The sequence below is a fragment of the Sapajus apella genome, unplaced genomic scaffold (assembly GCF_009761245.1).
Source record: "Sapajus apella isolate SASKATOON/1434 unplaced genomic scaffold, GSC_monkey_1.0 scaffold236, whole genome shotgun sequence".
In the NCBI taxonomy this organism is placed as follows: domain Eukaryota; kingdom Metazoa; phylum Chordata; class Mammalia; order Primates; family Cebidae; genus Sapajus; species Sapajus apella.
Genome location: NW_022437176.1, coordinates 127,581 through 138,774, shown reverse-complemented (window position 1 = coordinate 138,774; position 11,194 = coordinate 127,581). Strand labels below are relative to the sequence as shown.

Here is an 11,194-nt window from a genome sequence, read left to right as displayed (position 1 = left end):
GTTTCTTAATCCAAAGAAAATATGGCACATATATACCATGGAATTCTATGCAGCCACAAAAAACAATGAATTCATGTTCTTTGCAGGGACTTGGATGAATCTGGAAACCATCATTCTCATCAAACTGACACAAGAACAGAAAACAAAACACTGCATGTTCTCACTCATAGGCTGGTGTTGAACAATGAGAACACATGGACTCAGGGAGAGGAGCATCATACACTGGGGTCAGTTGTGGGGACTAGGGGAGGGACAGTGAGGGTGGGGAGGGATAACATGGGGAGAAATGTTGGATATAGATGAAGGGGGAATGGAGGCAGCAAACCACTGGGTTATGTATGCACCTATGTAACAACACTGCATGACCTGCACATGTACCCCAGAATCTAAAGTACAATTTTAAGAAAAAACAACTCCTCTTTCCATGAACATGAGAACATATTAAATTTGTATTAAAGTATTTTTTTGTTAAAAGTTTCTGCATTTTATGCTTAGGAAGAAGGATGTCTGAGAGTTAGGGTTCATGACTTATTGTTATCAGGCCTTCTAAAAATGTGCACATCCCTCCACTTTTTAACTACCATATTTGACACAGTTTATATGACTGCAACAGTCTCATAGCTCTGATAGCTCAAAAAAAGTGTTACATTTTGCTCCTGTCTTTGTGGTTATCATTATCAGAAAAATGTACTGCCAGGCAGGATTTTAAGATTTCCAAATATTTGTTGCCCATTATTTGTGATCAATGTCCCTCATGTGTTTTTTCTTCTACCTCTGCAATGACCCTTCCTCTGCTGTGTTTTCCACTAGATGAACTGAAAACAAAATGTCTTTATATTATAAATGTCCATGATTAGTGAGCATTGTGCTTCCAGCTGCACCCTACTCTAAAGTTAAATTACATAGAAATTAGGAAATGCATTTCAGGCTTTAAATATTTGAAACTTGACATAATGTTTTGTTTTTTCATTTGTAAATTGTTCACAAAGAACTTTCACAAATTTTTTTTTTAGCTTGGAGCTGTATTTTCCTTTCCTGAAGATGCCAGCTGTGTTTTGGTTTCCAATTATTTACAATGAATGAACGAGCCCTCTTCCCCACGAGCCAGGTTATTTGACATTCTCACAATCACTTTATGCTGTCAATGACCAGATGAATGTTTTACAATGCTATTCACAGATTATGGTAAAATTGGTAAGGAATATGACAGCTATTTTTTGAGACAGAGTCTCACTCTGTTGCCCCAGCTGGAGTGCAGTGATGCAATCTCAACTCACTGCAACCTCTGCCTCCTGGGTCCAAGCAATCCCCGTGCCTCAGCCTTCCAAATAACTGGGATTACAGGTGTGTGTCACCACCTCAGCTAATTTTTTTGTATTTTTAGTAGAGACAGGATTTCGCCATGTTAGCAAGACTGATCTTGAGCTTCTGGCCTCGTGTGATCCAACTGCCTTGCACTCTTGAAGTGCTGGGATGACAGGAATTAACCACTGCTCCTGGCCAGAATATGATACTTTTGATTATTATTATTATAATAAAATGCAGAATGTCATTTTGTGATATATATTTATACTTAAAATGTGTTAGGCAGAATGCATAGACTTGTATTAATATATTATTTATAAAATAATGCAACTCAATGTTAGATATTATTACAAAAGTTACAAAATAAATTCCATCAAGTTTTATTTTCTCCAAAATAACATATTCTGTAACTTAAAATAGAATTGGGTTTTTCCAATGACTTCTTTCATTTGCAGTCCTCTTCTTTTTTGGACATCTGATCTAAGAGCATAAACTTTACAATTAGTCTTTGGTTCCTGGTTCATCTCATGGTGTTGCTTTCTTTACATTTTCATTATTGCGCATACACTTTGGGGCTTACAGTATTAAGAATACCCTAAAATGAAAGTGAGAAAAAGAACAATAAATTTGATCTACATTGGCCTGTCTTCTGAGATTCACCCTAAGCCCAAGAACAGTCCTCCTGAGCATAAGCAGTTCATAGCTATCTCAGATGTGCATTCAAATTTACAAGTTTATAAGAAATTAGATAAAACTCAACTTACATTTGCACTCAGACCAATGTACATTATCTCTCTTTACTTTTTCTTGCTTTCTGTTTCTTCCAGGTTTGCACCAGTTATAAGATTCCATAGTTACATATTTTATGTTGGGGTTTCCAGACTCATAAAAGATTTAGAACATACTGTTACATTTAAAAATTAGAAAGATGACAAAGAACTTTTTATTTAACTATAAAATATATGAATATTTGCTTGAAATATTCTAATATAATACCTGGGAGAGATATATGCTATTCTTTATTTGAAATTTCTATTTCACTGTTTTCTAATATATATGTAAACTTTAATCTATCAAAACCATAGCCTCTACAATCCAGGCTCTGCACAAATCATCCAGAGTTCTATTGAAAAATTAGGCCACAAAATGATCTAGCAGACACACTCCTTTTAGAATATAAAACTCATTTGAAAAGAGGTCATGAATTAGAGGCAGTGAGCTGAATATGTATTTAGATCAGAGAAAAAATACTAAAATGTTTTTGTCTGTGTTATTTGTCTAATATTTTAATCTTTTCTGGCTCACATAAGGCCACAAAATACTTATCATTCTGCATATATGACCTAAATATATGCAGAAACATAATAAAATAATTCTGATCAATAGTTATTAAGTAAGTCCATGTATTGTTTTACCTGTACTGAATCGTGAACCTTAAAATATGGAGACTATTGTCCATTGAGTCAAGATTCTTCTGTTGCTTCTTCTGAGTGTAACAAGGCAACAGATTCCAATTGAGCTGAAATTGCGGTTGTATGGTATTGAGAGCTATTAGTTGCTTGTTTCTGGCAGTTGAGATAAATATGTCCCTTTGACTGATTAAGCATGAAACAGTTAAAACAATTGTGCAGTTTCTCCTTTATAAACTTAAATGTATCATATTTAGAGCAATGTTCTACCTCAGCTATGATTTTTCTGTGAGCCAAGAACACTCTCACTATCTGAATTATCTTACGTATTTATATAAAAGGATCAGTGCAGTTTTAAGAGACCTTGAAAACAGTTCAATTATTTTAAATTTTATAAAAGAAATTAAATTCACTGTGGAGGATTTTTTTTTAACCATCATACCGCTGAATTGTTGTAAGTTGAGTATTTAATTGATTTGATAAAATAATAATGCCTGCATCCAGAAAAAATAACATGAGAACATGACTTCTGAATTATTTGGTAAAGTTTTACAAAAGATTTTGATACAGAGATCCCTTGATTAAGACATGAGGATTTTTTTTTTTTTACTATTAAGTATTTTTGACAGCATGGGAGGGTGTGTCTGCAATAAGTAAAGTCTCAATAAAAAGATCTCCACTTGAACATTTTGAAGTAACTTCATAGATGTCATAAACTCAGAAAATGGGTTGATCGTTATCTTGAAAATTGATCAGTAAATATAACTTCTGAGGTACAAGACCTAACACCTGGGTGACAAAATAATCTGTACCACAAGCCCCCATGACAGAAGTTTACCTATGTGACAAACCTGCACTTGTACCCTGAACTTAAAATGAAAGTTAAAAAAGAAAATCAAGAGCAGGACCTTGCAGCAATTTTCTTTAGAAATATTAAAGAGATTTTATTGAAGGGATCTCTGATATGGAAACTAAGCTGGAAGGGAACCTGGATTATTTTGAAGGGATAGAGTTAGTATAAATGTTTCCACATCCTCATTTTAAGACCCTGTGAATATATTATGTTAGATGACAAAAAAATAAGGTAAAGATTGCATCATTTACTAAAAAGCTGACTTTATCATAGATTATTCTGCATCATCAGGGTAGGCCCCATGAAATTACAAGGGTACTTAAATGTGAAAGAGGGAAGAAAGAAAAAACTTGTCACGGTGAGGTAATATAATATTCACTCAATGGAACATTATTTTTTTCAAAATTATGTTGGTATTTCTTTCTGCGTTTGCACAAATTTCACTTTGGTAAGGTTGTACAAGCACACTTAACTTTTTTTTATATGCACATTATTATGGGTAATACAAATAAAATGAAGAAATACAGAAAGTAAAAAATAAAATCTGTTCAAAGAGTGAATCACAGTACTACAGGAGTATCGATAGTGTGTACCCTACACAGATGGATTGGAAAATGATTTGGCGTTTGATAGATCTTATTGGTATAAAATAATTCTCAAGCTGTATTTTCTTTTTTATATTTTGAGATGAAGTCTCACTCTGTCACCCAGGCTGGAGTGCAGTGGGGCGATCTCGGCTCCCTGCAGCCTCCACCTCCCAGGTTCAAGCAATTCTCCTGCCTCTGCCTCCCAAGTAGCTGGGATTATAGGTGCCCACCACCACACTGGCTAATTTTTGTATTTTTAGTAGAGACAGGTTTCATCATGTTGGCCAGGCTGGTATCAAACTCCTGACCTAGACTGATCCACCTGCCTTGGCCTCCCAAAGTGCTGGAATTATAGCTGTGAGCCACCCTGCCCGGCCTCAGGCTGTATTTTTAAGAATTTATGTGAGATAGTCAAAGTTAATTGAAATAAATTGGTAAAATTATAATAGCAACATAGGCTATAATTTTGACTAAGAAATAAACAGCATTTATAATGGGGATTCTATTGAAAGACTAGCTCCCAATATATCAACATGGACTCAAGGTCTTTCAGAGTGATTGAGTGGCCAGTGAAAAAGAAAAAAAAAAAAGGACAAAGAAACAATTTTCTTCAAAGCTGGCCCCAGGGAAGACACCACATAAAGCCTCTCCGTGGATGTCTAAAATTCCCCTGAGAGCCTCAGTTTTTTATTAGTCTCTTTCAATAGGGGAGGGGGAGTGAGGCTGCACTACAGTGTGGTTATGATCATACAAAAAGAATACATTTGTACAACTGGTGCTCAAAGACCACAATGTCAGCATAGAAATCATAAACCTTAGCAAGAATAGAGGTTAAACATACACTTATAATCAGCAAGAAAAGCACTGAGCTCCCAGTTGCAGAGGGAACAGGATCTGACACAAGACAACCAGCCTGACCACAAAACAGCAAGAGGAGGGGGTCTCCATGCAGGCCTGGAGGAGCAGTGGGAGAAGAAAGACTTTTACATTCTTATCTCCACCACAGTTTTCCCTCAAAGCAGACGCCCTTCATGTGTCCATTTATAGGCTATCCACAAGGGTTGCATTCCCTTTCCAGGGTGATAATCAATATGCTATTCCTGGGAAAGGAATCTGGGTAACAAGCCTCTCCATTACATAGCCTTTTATAGGCTTTCTGCAACAAGAAGCTTATTACATGCTGTCATCTCTCTCCAGCAGTCAGGCTATGTGGTTTGCCTCTTACAGAGTTCCTGCTTTTACAAGAAGAGCTCAGCAGAGCCAAAGTTACAGCTATTTTAATTTTTCTCATTATTCTTCATCTTGTCAAATATAATCAATACAATAAGCAACAAGCACCACAAAGTAAATAACTCATTCGGGGAAACCAAGTTCTAAGAGAATTTACAGGTTAAAAATCAACAACATTTTCTTCCTGTTATTTCAGACAGCTCAGCTTTTGCCAATTCTTCCAGAAGCTTGGGGTTGCCCAGTCACCACCAAGGGGTCCACAGTGTTTCCAGCATGATTCTATTGTCTTTTTATAGATATGTAAAGTGTTACCTCTTTGTCATGGATATATTCACTTTTAACATATGGTGCTGTTTTAAAATGCCTCCATGTTACAGGCTGACTTTGGATTCTCAACCAACATTTCCTTTTTTCTTTTCTGCATCTTCACACTCTTTCTGGATTGCAGATGCAAGCTCAGTGACAGGACCATTTGTCACCTGGTTCTTTTGCATTTAGTATGCTTCTCAACACAGTGTTATTAATGTCTCCAAACCTCTTTGAGTCTAAAATTTGTGAGATGAGTTCAAGTGTATGACTTTTCTTACATGAGCAATGTGATAAGGGGCCTTTTAATACACATCATCCCTCTCCTATGTGTGTTCCAAGCTATCACCATTAGCTCCAGAACCTCCCAGGTGGCAAAGCTTAAACATAAATTTATAAATCACATTAGCAATATTTTTGTCTTCTTGCAATCTTTCAGTTTTTCTTTCAGTAATTACCTGATCTACTTTGTGGCTTCTTCCAATGTGACCCAGACCTATCGACTGATTCTCCATAAATTTTGCTCATGTACAATGACCAATTCCACTGTAACAAACTTGTTTTACTCTAACATTAAACTATGTGTTCTTTGTAGAGGCATGCTTCTTTCAAGTACATACATCATGACTTTTCTTCACACATCAGAGATAATACCAGCAATGTCAGCACCAGCCTCTTCCCAGGAATCACCCTAGAGAAAAGCATCCCCCGGAGCACCCTGCTGTTGGTGAGTTGCTTTGTGGTCACATACATGGTGGAGTTCTGCATCTCATTCTCATTTCTGTTTTCAGTATATGGCCAAGTTATCCTACACGTTCAGAGGCTTATGGTCAATGCCTATGCCAGTCAGCCCTTTGGTGTTTGTTCTGGAAAGAGGAAAATCAACATTCAACAAAATTTGCAACAGAGGTTCATCAACTCAGTGGTGAAAAACTGATTATTCTACCATCTGTTCAATTATTTGAACAGCAAAGAATTTTTTGTCATATTTAATTAAAATATGCAGAATATGTTTTTATTATATCTAGTTGATTTTGAAGTGGCTGCTGCCCAGGACAACATGGTGTCGTTAGTTCTTTGTCATGAGTCTATATTCTTATATCATGGTCTCACTCTTTCATTTTAATTCTCAGACATTCATACAAGAAAACTCTTCTACGTTGTTCGAGTGTAATACAAAGAAGCTCCTATTGATATCTGATCCCTCAGTGTTTTTCCTTTTGAAAATGTTTAAATTTACATTTTTCTATTCAATGTGTTGTCACCAAGTATCAAATTCTAGATTTGAGCTACAACTCTTGGTTCTTCTTATATTTATTTCTCCACTTTCTGGCTTTTTGTAGACTGAAAGTTTTGACCTTACCTTTGCAGGTTATCTTTCTTTCTTTCTTACTTCTAGGTTTTTTCTTCTCTTGCTGTTATGAATTTTGAATATTATTTTTGTTAAGCATTTTTTCTTATTCTTGTTTGAAATGTTGCATTTTTTTAATTAAAAATTTGTGCCTTGTTTTAACTTAGAACTTTGTAAATCACCATGTATTTGATAACTGTCTTTCACTTATTTTATTCTAGTGAAAGAACTAGGGACAAATTACTCCTCATTCTTTTCTTTATCTAGTTAAAACTATATTTGTATTTTATCAAATTTTGTTATTCTTTACTATAGTCATTCTGTTCAATATTCCAGTTTATTAGTTTTCTTATCATCTCAGTCTAATTTAGTGGTTAACTCACAAATTATCTAAGTTGATATATCCTTGGTTGTTATTCAAATATGGTTTGAAATGTTATAGTTTCTTGGTATTTTCAAAGAAATACTTATTATTATATTTATCTAAACATTTTCAACATAATTTTAAATTCAAAACTGTGGAATATATTTCTTCAGATACTGCTTTATTATTTCTTTGTGTAAAGCATAGTTTTCTACTTGGTTCTCATATATTGAAAAATACCACATTTAAAATGTCCATAGTCATGTTTATTTCACTTTCGTTGGAAACAAGCTGCACAATCACACATATCTGACATCCTTGTGGTCAGGCAGTATCTGAATGGAGCATTTGTTTTTTTAGTTTGATTACTTCTCAGAATTGTCCACTTAATTTACTTCTGCTCCTGTGAAGTTGTTATATTTTTCTTTAACTCTGTTCTGCACATTAAGCATTGTTGTAGCTTCTTGAAAATTTCTGGTTGTCTACATTAAAATGTTTAAGAATATGTAGCATCTTTTTTTTATAAAAGCACAAATATCCACACTGTGCATATGACTAAAATATTTTACCTGGGCATTGGACATCATAAAACAGTATGTTGTGAGACGTCTGAAGTTTCTTCATTCAGAGCATCCTTTTCTCTCAAACATGCCATGTGGTAATAGCAATTTGTAAAGGGTAATTTTTTGATATTTAAATTTTATTTTATATTTTATGCACATTTCTGAAAATATATAATTCACTACAGTGAACTGACCTAGATACAGACAAAATCACTGTTATTATATAATGCTAATATTGATTAATATTATTTGCCTTAAAGTTTTTTGCTCCAAATACCATGCCCCTAACTTTATAAAAGAAATGTTTGTTTTTCACTTATATGTTAATTAAAAGAGGCTTAAATATAATTTGTATGTGCCTGTATAGTTTTTATTGGTCAAAATTTATAATTTCTACTGTCATTTCAGTTGCCTAAAAAAAAACTGTTGAATTTCTGTTCTCATATGGTTAGTAAGATTGTTAGGCCTAAAACTTCGCCAATTGTTTTCTCTCCCTTGCATTGGGATGTAATGTGTATCTTTCACTTGCTAGTAAGAAAATTAATTCTACCAATTAATTAATCAAATTTTCTAATCAAGTTACTTAACATTTTTCATATTTGTTTAGTTTCTGTATACTAAAATTTTTATTTCTATGGATGGTTTTAATTTTTACTTAATATTATTGTAAATGGGTTAATCTGTCATTTATTATGTATTTCTGCATTATAAATTCTGAATTCTAAGGTTTTTTTTTTTTTTTTTTTTTTTGAGATGGAGTTTTTCTCTTGTTGCCCAGGCTAACATGCAGTGGCACGATCTTGGCTCACTACAACCTCCACCTCCCAGGTTCAAGTGATTCTCCTGCTTCAGCGTCCCAAGTAGCTGAGATTACAGGCATCCACCACCATGCCTAGCTAATTTTGTATTTTTAGTAGAGATGGGGTTTCACCATGTTGGACAGGCTGATTTCAAACTCCTGACCTCAAGTGATTCACCCACCTCAGCCTCCCAAAATGCTGGGATTGCAGGTGTGAGCCATTGCACCCAGCCTCTAAGGTGTTTTTAATGTGTGTAAATGGCTTATGATAGCTTCTACACATTCTAACACATTGTACAAGCTACTAAGTACTGACAATTCTGACCCATCAATTGCTTATTTTTTATACCATTATTGTTTATTGAATTATTTTATATTTTTGTTTATTTGAATTTATTTTCTATACTCTCTAAATATTCATGAAAAAGAGGTGTTAAACCAATGTATTACCTTGATAAAATTTCATGTCAAATGACATACTTCACTATATATATATAATATATATACTATATATATTATATATATATACACACACACATACACACACACACACATCACTCATATTTATATTCTCAATCCTACAACAGAGAAACGTTTGGGTCATTCATTGATTATTACAAAGCCTTTTTTGTCCTACATCATACTTTCTGAAACTTTTATGTCAACTGCCTAGAAAATCTAGAAATGTGAATTATTATCAATTAAAACTGAATATCTTGATAGGCCTACATTAACAAAGGAAACTTAAGAAGAAATAGAATATATGCATAGAACAAGATATTAAATTATTTCAAAAAATCAGTCAAATGGCTTACACGTCAATATTACAAAATATTTTAGAAAGAAGTTTCCTGGTCATTTGACTTGGCTACTATTACAAAAAGAAAGCCAGATAACCACATCATATGTCAAGAATAATATGTGGAGCCTCCACCAAGATGGCCGAATAGAAACAGCTCTGGAGTGCAGTTCCCAGCAAGAGAGATGAAGAAGGCGAGTGATTTCCACATTTCCAAATGAAGTACCAGGTTCATTTCCATGGGACTTGTTGGAAAGTGGGTATAACACAAAGAGGGGAAATGAAAGCAGAGTGAGTGCTGCCCCACCAAGGAAGTGCATCTGACTGTAGGATCAGGGGCTCTCCTCCTGTGGCATTCCTGTTCAGATTCTGCACTTCACCCAAGCCCTCTGCAACTTACACACCAGGAGAAATTTGCTAGGCTGAAAAGCACCTGTGAATTACCTGCACAGAGTGGAGCAACAATCCTGGCAAGTGCTCCTGGTTGTCAGCACAGATCTAAGTGGACGTATGGGTGACTGCCAAGACAGCCTGTAGAATGGAGCTACCCACCCCCCAGAAAGAAGGGGAGCTGAAAGCAGGGAGTCAGATGATATGGCTAGATGGGCCCCTCACCCACAAAACCTAGCAAACTGAAGCCCTCTGACTCGAGATTTTCACAGCCAGCACATCAGTTTGAGCTCAACCAAGAATGATTGAGCTTGGTAGGGGAAATGGCTGCTGCCATTGCAGAGGCCAGTCTAATCTTTCTGTTTAAACAAAAGACATAGAAAACATACATAAGAGCTCGACTGAGTCTGTAGCAGCCCAGCAGTGCCTCTGTAGGCAGACAGTGAACAGGCAACCTCCTCAAGCACCTCCCTGAAAACAAAGCTACATATATCCACAAAGATAGGAAGACACCAGTGCAAAAAGAATGAAACCATCAAAGACCAGAACACCTCTCCTCCACCAATGGATCACATATCTTCACCAGCAAGGGAACAAAACAGGATGGAGAATGAGTTTGATGAATTGACAGAAGGAGGCTTCAGAAGGAGGGTAATAACAAACTTCTCTGAGCTAAAGGAACATGTTCTAACTCAATGCAAAGAAACTAAAAACCTTGAAAAAAGATTAGATGAAATGCTAAGGAGAATAAGGAGCTTAGAGAAGAACATAAACAGCTTAATGTAGTTGAAAAACACAGCACGAGAATGTCACAAATCACACACAAGTTTGAAAAGCTGAATAAATCAAGCAGAAGAAAGGATATCAGAGATTGAAGATCAACTCAAAGAAATAAAAGGAGAAGGCAAGATTAAAGAAAAAAGAGTGAAAAGAAATGAACAAATTCTCCAAAAATATGGGATTATGTGAAAAGACATAATCTATGCTTGATCGGTATACCTGAATGTGACAGGAAGAATGAATCCAAGCTGCAAAACAGTCTTCAGGAGATTATACAGGAGAACATCCCAACCTAGTAAGGCAAGGCACCATTCAAATCCAGAAAACACAGAGAACACCACAAAGGCATTCCTCAAGAAGAGCAACCCCAAGGCATACAATCATCAGATTCACCAAGGTTAAAATGAAAGAAAAAATGCTAAGGGCACCCAGAGAGAAATGTCGAGTAACCCCCAAAG

General features: G+C 35.4%; 1 long non-coding RNA gene across 1 annotated transcript; it reads right to left on the bottom strand.

Moving 5' to 3' along the window:
- Positions 1–1,383: 1,383 nt before the first annotated feature.
- LOC116544919 lies at positions 1,384–8,971 on the bottom strand. Its single transcript, XR_004266096.1, has 2 exons — positions 8,932–8,971; positions 1,384–1,433 (listed from the first exon to the last, which is right to left on the bottom strand). It is a non-coding gene; the product is annotated as an uncharacterized LOC116544919 (long non-coding RNA).
- Between the last annotated feature and the right edge of the window lie 2,223 nt (positions 8,972–11,194).